An 8,444-nucleotide genomic window follows, 5' to 3' on the forward strand; every position below is an offset into this window, starting at 1 on the left:
AATTTTTTTTTCTTATTATTAAATACGTTAAAGAATATGATCTATTTTTCCTAAATACGCTGTTTGCCACAGATTGTCCCAAACAATAATACTTGACGCGTTTCTCGATAGCGATCTAGCTTAAAGAACATGTGGCGCTGTCGTGAAATTCCCCAGGAAAGTGTGAATATAGAATGAGCCAGCAAAGATAGCTTTTTGCTCTCATTGACGTCATCCTTCTTCCACAAACTATTCATATTCGCAATAAATAACGTTGATGAAAACGATCGATTAAAAAGACACTCGTGGCGCAGGAAATCGCGGTGTAATGTATAGGTCACGGATTCCGGAACGATCTGACAAAAATAACCGCAAATGCCTTAATTACGTCGATATCTTAAATAGAATCGCCGATAAAACGATTCTATCCCCGCTGTGGAATAAAGAAGAGCAACGTTGCTCAAAGTGATCGGTCGCCCAAGATCCGCCGTTCATTAATTAACCTCTCGAAGCAAAGGTTGCCGAAATGCATTTTTATCGGTGCCTCATCGACCATACAGCGTCGTTATCCTCGATTTGGCGAACAGCCACGGAAAGGTAAGCCGTGAAGGGAATCTGAAAATCTTGCGGCGGACGCGAGTCATCATCGCCACGGTAGTTTCTGTTGCTGGTTGCTGGCGCCCACCAGCGAGGCAGCCTCGTTACAGCCGCTGGATATAAAACTTAATTTCACTTCGCCGAAAAATAAATCCCAGGTGAGAGAGGGCCCCGCGTTGTGAAACGATGTCGAGTCTCGGCGAAGAGGGACGGGTGAGCGCGCACAGGAAGCACGGTTTCTCCGCGAAACGGCGCGAGAGGAAACCAGCTGCGCCTCTTTTTTATCCGCTCGCGCCCGTAACTTTTCTTTGCACGATCGTTTCTCGCGGAACGCAGTTACCGGTAATTTCGCGAGCCGTATCCCCGAAATCTGCTGGACCAGGCCAGGATGCGAATCGAACTGTTTCGCGCCGCCTCTGAGAACCGGGATAACTTTGCTCTCTGCCACTTTTTCTTTGCTCCCATTTTCTTCCGTTTCTTTCCTCCTTCGACCCTCTTCTTCTTCTCTCCTCGTCGTTTCTTTCGTGCGTACCAGGTGGAATCGGTCGGAGAACGGAGTCGGTTCGACCAGTTTTCGAAACCGCGATATAAACATTCGAAACAGTTCACGGGACGAATAAGAGCTGGTACACTTCGTATCCGGCATTGAAATTACCGGAGCGGCAGGTTCGCATCGTCGAAATTACCAAGGCTCCTCGAGTCGATACGCGGCTCGCGTCGCACTCGTGCTCCTTCATCTCGATTCTTGTTATCGTTTAATTATTGGATCCTTTGATTGACGAAGGAATTTAATCGATCCGTATCGCTGGCGAGGAGGCTGGTAGAAGGAGTCACGAATCTGTTTCAGGCTATCGCGATATATTTTCAAATATGATCGATAACGATGATAAACCTCTGGAATCGACGGATGCTTTTAACGTATTTGAAAATTTCGCGATATCAACGCAGGTTTATCCGATACCTATAAAATACCGCGAAATATAATTTAAGGCGCGTAAACGAAACAAATCGCGCCAGGTGAGATTTAAAATACATGATATATCGCCGACGTATATCTGTATTTGAAATAATATTATTATATGCACGTAACTCATTTTATATTTCCTTAATAATTCTTTCAGTTATGATATTCCTAATCCACGGATCAATAATATTTCAGAAAAAGCGTTAGAAAAGATAAGGATGGTTTATAGGATTGGTGCTTTTACGATCGCAGGTAACACGCGTTTGAAACGTAGAACCTGATCGCGGCTACCCTACCAACGAGGCATTTTAGGCGTGCGCCAGAAACAAGAAACTCGTTTGCTACACGTCGCCTATATATTATCACTGTCGCTTTTATCGATTCGTTTCGACGACTTCCAGCGTTTCCATCGAGGGAAATCAAGCTACCATCGCCACCAACGTTTACGACCTATCTCTTCCACCAAGATTTATAAAAACCAATAAAACTCGATTACTCCTATCTTACAAATTCTCTCGCATCCGCGAATGAAACTCCCATTGAATGCCACGGACTGCCATTAAAAGCCTGCGCTACCGTGAAGACGTCGATTCCCTGCGGAGAACTCGGTTCATTGTGCAGAATTCAGTTCAGTGTGGAGAGCTCGATTTACCGCCGAGTGTTCAGTTCGGTACAGAGAACTGGCTTTACCGTACAGTAGCCGATTCATCGTAGAGAACTCGTTCCACCGTAGAAAATTCAGTTCAGCGTCGAGAGGTCGGTTCACTCTGGAAAATTCAGTTCACAGGGAAAAGCCCGGTTCACCAAGGAGAATTCAGTTCAGTGTGAAGAGCCGAGAAACTGGAGAACCGAGACTCCCGATACGTTGCTCGCCAGAGATAGATATTCGCGGATGGATCGAGGGAAACGGCGGCAAGATGATCGCGCGCGATCGATACCGCGAGAGCGGACCGATCTTGGAGCCGCCAAGGGAAAATCGATTCCCGTGATCTTCCTATCTAAAATCTGGTATCCCCGTAAGAGTAACGTGCGCTGACTGAGCGTTGCGGCTGCCTTGTTACCGAGCCTCTACCAAGCTACTCTCCGTTACTCTGTGCAGCTTCGTCCTTCTTCTGGACCTTCTTCCGAGGCCTCAGCTCCGCTCCCCGTGTCCCGTCGTCCCCCGTGCCAATTCATTAAGCTGTAATTGAGTTTTCAGCCCGGCGATACGAAGACCGAGATACATCTATGTAGGATGTAAGAAAGAGGAGAGGGAGAGAAAGGAAGTAAAGGGACGAGAAACGTACGGATACCGAACGCGTGATAAAGAGACGAGAAGAGGAAAGGGGGGAAAGGGAACGGGCACATCGCGAATTAAACACGACAACGTGTGACCGATGTCCAGGCCGTGATTAACTAAAGTTTTAACAAGCTCTCTCTAGCCTTCGTTCCCGATGACGACGACCACGGTACCGACCATCGTCGATGCTTACACGCACGCCGTACGGATTAATTCTCCAGCCGAGCCGTAGTTGCGAGAGACTTATTTCTCGATGGTTAATCTACCAGGCAGTTAATGTCACTATACCTGTACTTGGGGAGGAGAGTCATTACGGCGGCCAGGCTTCTTCCTTTTTTCCCCTCTTTTTCCGCTTCTATTTACGCGCTCGTTACCCGCGAATTCGCGAGGCTCCTGCGCACTACTGCGCGCGCTCGATCGGAACGAATACATCAAAATATTAGGAGGGGCAAATACGTATCTGGATGATCCCTACGGTTATGTTGGAAGTTTCGCGCGATTTCAGACCGGCCATGGTTTATGAACCGTGTTCGTAGATTTTTCTTCCTTCGATATTTTTTTCCATTAATAACTCGCATTCCTGGCGTTCCTATCGTATTAAGATTTTCCTGTTTGGTGCAACCGTTCGTTCAACGCTACCAAACACCAACGACTAAGATATAGGAATTCTTTTAACGGAATCAAACCGAAAGAACGCGTTTATACGAAGAAAGATAGAATTCCTGCGAAGAATTACGAGTCGATGTGGATGATCGTGATTCGATCACTCTTGTACTTGGAAAAGTCTTACGAAAAATTGTGAATTCGTTCAATTATATCGATAAGATTCCTGTGAAATATTTTGAATTATTCGATTGTCTTTACTTGCTCGAATAGTTGCAGCATTAGCAAAAGGCTCATGTATGTGCATACTGATTAAAGGCTAATCGAACGAAATTTATGGCGTGGAACATGCATCGTGTCCGCATAATACGGATGCCAGAAAGTGAAACTACTCGACAATGATAGAGGGAGATCACATCTGGTGGAAACTCGTTCCCACGTCGCGACGGCTACGCGTGTCTAGGAAGCGCGTGGGCGCGCGTAACCAAGGGAAGCAAAAGCCGGTCGAACAGTTTTCAGATGAAGCCAGCGCCGTTTGTACTCGGCGTGGGTGGCTTGGAAATGTCCTGCAACGATGGATACCGGCTCTGGACGGGACCGTAATTCGAGCCTCTGTCAGGTGCGCCGGCTCGATTACCTTAATTCTCGAAACTCGTTCTCATCTCGATTTACCGGCCATCCGCGACGCGTTGCTCCGTTCCTTGGAAAGACGACCGGGGTATCCCTTTCTTCTGGTTGCGGTGCCACACCACAGATTTGTCCCTGCGACGCGCCTGCTAAGTTTCCAACGATTCGAGGTCATCGATCTTCGAGTTTTTTGGATCTGTATTTTGATCTTCCAGCGAGATCTTTCTCGGTATTCGGGTTCCTTAAAGCATCCTCGCGTTCTCGTTTATCCTTCACCGGTAATGGACTATTGACCCTTTGGTTTAGCTGAGCGTGATAAAACGAAGAAGAATGTAGAACGAACTATTTAGAAAATAATCCTCTTCTGCTTTCTTTATTTTCTGCTTTTCTTCTGCTTTCGAACGTAAGAAAAACATACGTTCAAGTCTTTATAGTAAATAAATATTAACAATGAAAAAGCTCGCTGCAAAGGAGGTAGCTTCACTTTCCAGTAATTTGAGTAAACCAATGAACATCGACTCGAAAGTGGTTAAAATCAGATTATTTTTACAAACGTGCTGGAAATTCGATGTCGTTTAAAAACGACAGCATGTTTGCCGATAATCTTTGCTACTGCTGTTAGATCCTTGGTAAATTAATATTTGCTCAATTGTTATGTTCATCGTGGTTAAAAATCCGTAGTGTTAACTGAGATCGAAAATTTGACGTCGATGTTAATTATGATTCGAAATCCCTCTGAGTTCAATCTCTGTTCGTATTATCACGAACGTCGCCTCAACTAAATCCAAAAAATTCATACAGCAGACAAAAGTCGTCGAGAACGAGGATCGAAGTGAATTTTTGCGGAAGCCGCCGACAATGGCGAACGTGGGCCACGAATAATCCCACGTAGGTTTGGAAAAGCTGCTTAGCTCGAATCAAGGCGGCTCCATTGCACCCACTTTGTCCGCTATTGTGCGCTATGAAATAGAGAAGCATCGAGACGGACGGCTTGATCCTCAGTCGTTATCCTCGATTCCTCGATCGTCGACCGTATTTACAGACAATTCTGTATTTACCAGTTTCTTCTACATCAAGGCGAGACCTGTTGCGTGTTGGCCGAGTTTCATTACCGAGGCCCAAATGAATCCCCGAGACGCGGCACTAATTAATGACGCGGTACGCTTCGTTCTGGCGAACGCGAGAGACCCAACCAAACGGACGATCTCGTTCGTGAGTCATCGTGAACGAGATTTACGTTCTTCAACGACGCTAATAGAATTCTCGAAAATTTCTGCCCAGTCATTTCGATTGGTCCATTCTGATGAATTTCGGTTTCGCGTCGTGTGCCTTCTCGTTGACGTGTAAAAATAATGGAGGAGGAAATCGGATCTCGTTGGTCGTAGGGAGAACCGAGCGGTCGAATTTTTGACCATTAGCTTTCTTTTCTTTTTTCTTTCGACTTTTCTGCTAGTAATTGCCAGTTGTTCGACAAAATCATCGTCTCAATATGGTCCGCGAAATAATTTTGGGGTTGTTAAATGTTGACTAACAGGCTTGTGTTAGATATCCGTCCTTGGCATTCGAAGAATCATGATGATTACAGTCGAAGGACCAAGGCTATCGCGAAAGTGTCGTCCTTCGTTCATCGAAGCTGGTTCCTCCGCTGAAAAGGAACGACCGTCTCACCTTGGACTCGCTTCAGTTTCGAAGTTCAATCGAGCACTCCGTCTAACTGGTAATCATATCGATGCGTGTCAAACATTGAAACTAAATAGGCATTCTTGTTTCGTTGAGTCTTATACCAGAAACGCTGGGCTAGCATCCTACGACAATTATCTTATCACGAAGAAATTATTAAACGCTGTTATTAACAGAACGGTTAAAATGAGTAATTCGTGATTTTGTATAAAAATTTTACAGATTCATAACGTATCGTACATCACATTTTTACGATCTGGAAGATTTTTTTTTTTTTTTTTGTAAAACATATAATTTTCCATTTTGTTTTCTTCGGTACAAGTTTTCCGCTTTAATTGTCTATAATTCTAGCGTCAGTGTACCTAATATTCATGACGATAAGAAACAAATCTTGCTGAGAGCGATACACGCGTAGTTATAATTCAAAGTTCAAACGTATTCCTATATAAAACATCTTTTAATCTAATCAACAAACATGCAAGAAGAGTGGCTCGCCTGTCCAAACTTCCAATCTAAATTAACTTTAATTCCAATTTAATTTCAGTTTGGCGAAAACCTGAACGCATACATTGAACTTTCTTGACGGCGTGAAACGAACGTTCTTGTGGCGGTACGAGCATAGACACCTGAGGATTCGTGTGGTATCCTGCCGAAAAAGTGTGTAACTCGATCCGGCAAAAAGGTAATAACCCGCTCATGAATTTTAATTTAAAATTAAAGCGATACCGCGCGGGGGAGGGACCCGCGATATATAGCTCATCCGAGAGTGGTTTTGCAGGTAGCTGATACACAGACACAGTCCTCCTCTTCCTCATCCCTGTTTCACTTTCGCTCTTCCTCTTCTTCTTCGTCTTCTCCTTCCTCTTTATCGTTATCTTCTTCTTCTTCTTCTGCTGTTGCTTTGCCGAAGCTGATTCTCTCGTTCACACGCCTCCTTCATTTTCGAACACCATACAACGAGGCTGGCATTCTGAGGGAAGCCTCTAGAATGTGTCTGACGAAACTGTTACCCTTTACCGGATAATAATAATAAAAAAAAAAAGGAGACGTGGAAAGAGGAGAAACCTTTGATACGCGTGGGCGCGATAAATACCGGGGGTGTCTTTAAAATTTTTCTGGGATGGAGAGGTATTTGAGATTAAATGAGAAACGAGTCACTTAAGGAATTATCTACTGGTTTGATGTTATCTGAGATTTCTCTTGGATGAGTATAGTCCAGTAAAAGTATAAATCCCAGATGTATATGTTACGTCGTATTAAAACTATCCAAAGTAAAGTAGTCGTGATATTCGGTGGAAAGTATTTATTCAGTTTGTACTTTTCTAATTATTCTCAGGAAATTATGAATTATATATCACATTAAAATATGGATTAAACAAAATGCAGTTTACATAAATACGAAAGTAAATCGAAAGGTAGATTGTGTGTAATATCGGCGGTATCATCTGTAAAATTATTAATTATTCTTGTTCACAAAATTATACGAGTAATATGTCAATCTATCCAGCCACGAAGCCTACGAAAATTCTTCGATTCTATTCACTTAGTTGATACAATATAAGTTTTCAACTTTGCAATAGTAAGGATTTCCTAATCATTTTAAACAGTCTATCAAAATTATTGAAACTATTATTTATGACATAATCCCTTCTTTCTCAAATTTATTTACAAGTTACTTATTCTGGTTACCAGAAATGGAAGAATTATGCTGTATCAAACTCGATTAGATTAATTTAATTATCGTCTTAAGTAAGAGCCAAAGCTCTTACAAATTAAATTCTGTTTTATTCTGTTTTATCGAAGAGCTGTCGTCGACTATCCATTGCCTCATAAACCGAGACCAAACGATATCTCGCGATTGATCGCGACGTCTTCAGTATCCAAACGATGCGCATCCTGTAATATTGTCTGAAAGAAAGATACAACAAGGACCACAGGCATGGAGAAGCGGTACGACGGTTTAAGGTGTACGAAAGCAAGATGAAAATCACGAGAGGCCGGTACAAATGTGTGCACGCATGTATGCATACGTAAAATGTACGTTCGTAAAGCACAGTGGTTTATGAATACACGAATTTACTGCTTAATCAACCGAGGCGCTGAGGCAGCGCAATTAAAACGCCATTAAGCGGCCACATAAAAATTCTCGGTAAAATTCGGTGATATCGGGTTACTGAATTTCTCCTTCCAGGCTTCGGGGTTACGATCTATAGGATGCACGGGTTTATAGTCACCTGGATCGTGTTATAGTCAGCCGAGAATTCTCGAAATTGTATATGGGACACTTTCAGGTCCTCTCGTTTGGTTTCCTTGTTTGAAATTTTCCTTGATACACGCGACAGAAATTTATTATTCTGTTATTTAGTTACATCAATTAAATCGGTTAATTAATTGTATTATACGTACGTATGCATAATTTCTTACAACTGTACATTTAGATTAACGTAAGCAACTTTCTTGCTTCTACGACAAGCTGTCCCTAAACGTGTAAATTGCAGTCTCGCAGGAAAAAAAAGAAACGCGTATAAGAACAGGTCGTAATGTTTGATTTTGCGATTACGTATTCTACATATATTAAAGAATAATTGAAATTTTATTCTTTGCAGATTGTCACTTCATTTTCCTTTTTCATCGTCAAGGATACTTTACTATTGGAAGTAGGAGCACGATTCATAGCAATTACAGTGATCCACCGTTATCGTAGCTTCGTTGTTT

The 8,444-nt window shown here is 42.9% G+C and overlaps 1 long non-coding RNA gene across 1 annotated transcript in view; it reads left to right on the forward strand.

Moving 5' to 3' along the window:
* The window catches only part of LOC117233201, a 50,265-nt gene extending 42,153 nt beyond the window's left edge, over positions 1–8,112 (forward strand). The window contains exons 2-3 of the long non-coding RNA XR_004493280.1: positions 6,274–6,411; positions 7,533–8,112. This is a non-coding gene — a long non-coding RNA (uncharacterized LOC117233201). The remainder of the gene's footprint in view (positions 1–6,273; positions 6,412–7,532) is intronic.
* Positions 8,113–8,444: the final 332 nt, after the last annotated feature.

Source organism: Bombus vosnesenskii, unplaced genomic scaffold (assembly GCF_011952255.1).
Source record: "Bombus vosnesenskii isolate JDL3184/JDL3185 unplaced genomic scaffold, Bvos_JDL3184-5_v1.1 scf7180000013295, whole genome shotgun sequence".
In the NCBI taxonomy this organism is placed as follows: domain Eukaryota; kingdom Metazoa; phylum Arthropoda; class Insecta; order Hymenoptera; family Apidae; genus Bombus; species Bombus vosnesenskii.